The sequence below is a fragment of the Heliangelus exortis genome, chromosome 1 (assembly GCF_036169615.1).
Source record: "Heliangelus exortis chromosome 1, bHelExo1.hap1, whole genome shotgun sequence".
In the NCBI taxonomy this organism is placed as follows: domain Eukaryota; kingdom Metazoa; phylum Chordata; class Aves; order Apodiformes; family Trochilidae; genus Heliangelus; species Heliangelus exortis.
In genome coordinates, this window is record NC_092422.1 from 118,218,538 (window position 1) to 118,222,409 (window position 3,872).

The 3,872-nt window shown below is 42.0% G+C and overlaps 1 long non-coding RNA gene across 1 annotated transcript; it reads left to right on the forward strand.

The window, feature by feature from the left end:
* The first annotated feature begins 242 nt into the window (after nt 1–242).
* LOC139796004 (uncharacterized) lies at nt 243–2,152 on the forward strand. The gene is made up of 3 exons (XR_011725793.1): nt 243–435; nt 644–756; nt 1,796–2,152. It is a non-coding gene; the product is annotated as an uncharacterized lncRNA (long non-coding RNA).
* Nucleotides 2,153–3,872: the final 1,720 nt, after the last annotated feature.

Consider the following 3,872-nt stretch of genomic DNA (forward strand, 5'->3'; position numbering starts at 1 on the left):
GTACGGGGCTGAATACTCCAGCTTGCTGATTGATGGGTTCACATGGGGCGACCTTTGCATTAGCAACGCGACTCTGGTTGCTGGGTAAACACAGGCAGATGGATCCAGCTCCAGTGATTTTCAGCAGTGACGGATGGTGAAGGTATTTCTGATCCACATCACACCCTGCAGATCCCATGAAAATTACTTGGCACAGGGCAGAAAGTATTAGATTCGGGTGACAAATAATTACCTGACATCAGCTGAGGTTTCTTCAGAAAGGTTATGCTGCAAATAACTGGCTTTTACATAACTGTGTTTTCATGAAGTGATAGAAAGTCATACACATACAATTTCTTTATTTGAGAAAATGTAATCCAGCGAGTGGGGGATAGAAACTGCTCCTTGGAAATACATACCCAAGTAACTATATTCCAGCACCATATGGGGTTTAAGGTAGTATGGAGGCTTTTCGTTCATTTTTTTTTTTTTAAGCATGTAATGTTTTTCTTGTTCCTACTCTTGATGTTATATGTACTTTTTCAGTCCCAAGAATTAGGATTCAGAGAAAACATATACACAGAGCCACTGGGATTTCATGACTCTTTGCTTTTCAAAGACTTTAGTTAAAATGTTCTCTACTTTTATACCTTCTCTTTTCCAGGGTCTAGTGCTTCGGATTCAAAACCAGCATTTAAATGCCTGATAAATACTGGCCTGAGCTTCAGTCCTTTCCTTTCAAGAGGCAGCTTGTTTGCATAAAAACGCCTGGGGCAGGTATGTGTTGAGAAGGCTAGAAATGCTTCGTGCCTTTCTTTAGCTGATAGGTGTCCCTGTGATGTGATAACATCCTCAAAATGTGCAGTGTGTGAGTGCATGTATTCCTGCAATGAGTTAAAAGGACTGTTTGCACCTCCGTGCTGCATGTTACCATTCCTGCTAGGATAATCCAGTGTGGCTGCATGTGATAGGACATCAATAACAAGCCTAGGAGCTGGTATGTGTCATCTCCCCAAGATGGAGTTTCTTGTTTCTCTGCCTGTGTTGTGCTGTAAAGCTTCTGTCACTATTTAAATCTTCTTCATTAGGAATGGCAAAATTTCAGGGTGGCCCAAAGTTCTTCCTTTGTCTGTATGGGGAAGTCATTCTCCTCGTTTACAAAATTCAAAGGAGAACAAATAAGTAAGCAATGACCATAATCCATAAGGCAAGTTTCTGGAATAGCTGAGGAAAAGAAGAATTTTCATAATGCTGCCAGTGAGCAAGGAAACCTTCCAATTTTTTTTAGTTCTAAAGGTTCCCTGTTTCTCTAGGCTTTTAGTCAGACTTACTTGACTATATGTAACTCCGCACAAACCAGTAGGGTTGCGCATATTTTCTGCAATCACCCTTACAGGTGTTGGGTTTTTTAAAATAACTGATTAATCTTTCACCTTTTTTCCTCTCTAATTCTCCTGTGTCATTAGCCTCCAGCTTTTGATCCCTCTCTTCTCAGTTACTTTTTTCCTTTCTCTCCTGCTCTTCCTTCCTTCGTTCGTTCATTCCTTCGTTCGTTCATTCATTCGTTCGTTCGTTCGTTCGTTCCTTCCTTCCTTCCTTCCTTCCTTCCTTCCTTCCTTCCTTCCTTCCTTCCTTCCTGCCTTCCTGCCTTCCTGCCTTCCTGCCTTCCTGCCTTCCTGCCTTCCTGCCTTCCTGCCTGCCTTCCTTTGCCTTCCTTTGCCTTCCTTTGCCTTCCTTCTTTCCTTCCTCCCTGCCTCCTTCCTTCCTTTTTCCTTTTTCTTACTTTCCTGCTTCTGTCTTCCTTTCCTCAAGACAGGCTCAAGAAAAGAATTTCACTCTGAGATGACATTCTCGTCTCCTCCAAAATTCATGCCATACTTCTGAGAATGTAAACTGGTTTTGCCCACTTGACAAAGATGCAGACATCTTTGCAGAGATGAGGCAGAAGACTGATTCTCACTATATATCCTTTTCAATGGTATCATAGGATTTCTTAAAAATGAGACCTGGGACCCTGAAATTGTCTTTTGACTCAGTAAAACATCCTATTCTGCTGTCCCCCCACGTCTTTAGTTGTTTGTTGGTTTTTGTTTTTTTTTTTTTCCTGTGATGCTCTTGTCACCATCAAACTTCACTGCAATCTGTTTTCAGCCCACTCCTTCATGTCCACGTACTTGTCCCCATCAGGCAGGGATCTAGCTGAATAGCACAACAGGTAGTTCAGAAAATAAATGCTGGGTAAAGCTTGCTGCAGACAGCAGACATGTTTGACTGTAGCACACCAGGACCTCCCACACTGGCTTCCTGGAAAGATGCAAGATTTATTGAGGCCTGTGGGCACTAACAGTGTATCCTTTAACAGATACCCAGGGTATTGTCTGCTCCCAAGAATAAATCTTGATGTTCTGAAAGAGAGTATCCAACATAGACAGTGTTCTCTGAAGTTGACTTTTGAGAATGAATTATGGTAGTTACCCAGAGCTACATGGCAGAGGCACTCCCGTTTCATAGATCTGAAGTCTGAAAAATTCAGCTCAATTTGGTTCAGTGTCATCTAGTTGGAATAACCAGAAAATCCATGTGATGCCAGAGGGTAGACATAACCAAAACGGATCCAGCTGTCAACACAGTGGAGAGACCTTTAATCTTGTGGGCCTTAAGCTAAAAGCCAGAGTGAGTGGCTGACTCAGAGCTGCACTTTGTTCCCCATGTCTGGGGTTGAAGGAGGGTGCTGTGGCCCTGGGACTCCACTCAGCACCATTGCAGCCAACCCTGCAGAGACTGCATCTGGCAGCTGGAGGACAGCAGGAGCAGAGCAAAAGTATCTCTCAAGGCTCAGTTTGTGGGGGTCTTGTAGAGCCTAGTGCTGCTCTCCTGGCTACAAGGCTCCGTTAAGTGTCACACTGCACACCCTGCCTCAAAAAAATTTACACTTTAAGTTGCTGTAGCCCACAGTGCTACTTCTCACATAATCAGATAAAGACTAGGTGTGCAACATACCTGGACTACTTATCTTTCCTCTTCATAGTGTGTAGCATGTGTATGTGGAAGAGTAGCGTGCACTGTCTAGGGAACTGACCTAGACAACTCTGTCATTTAAAGATCCTTCCCATTGCAAAGAGACTGTATCACCTTCAGATGAGAAACAGTACAGAATCAGGCCCACTACATAAACAGTTTTGTATATAAATGCATTGTCCGTATCAGAGCTGGAACTGATGATCCTTATGGGTCCTTCCAAACTCGAGATATTCTTTGATTCTATTATTCTACTCTACAGGTTTTGAAATAGTGAGGATTTGTCATGGTTAGTAACCAGAAGCATAACTGCTGCAGCAAAAAATCAGGGTATAGAGAAGGCATCATTAGTTAGGCCAGAGTGGACCACAAGCATCTGGTGCCACAAGCCAGAATGAACCAACAATTACACTTTAACATCAAAATCATCAGTTGTCAAACACTGAAGTGGTGTTCGAATGCGTAAGTATCTAGAGACATTCCAAAAAACTGCTGAACGATGTGAGGTTTTAGTCAATTTTAAGTCTTCTGTGGCTTTTTCATTCTGATCAAATGCAGATGAAGCAGTTGGAGTCATGGAAGATGGACAAGTCTCTGCCTGTCAAGTGCATTACAGACAAATTGTCCTTGCTTTTCTTCTCTCATAACCTTCTAGATAAATTCTCAGCAAAATTATTTACCATGTTACAAATACTATGTATTGTTACAAGTATCACTTCATACTGTAAAAACCTGAAGAATTTAAAGAAATTCAGCTGATCCACATAAAATAATTTTTGCTCCTTGTGATGAAAATAAACTATTTTTGTATTTTCATCTAAGCAGCCTCTGGGCAATGTATTGCAAATAACCTCAAGCTGCAATCTTGCAGGGTC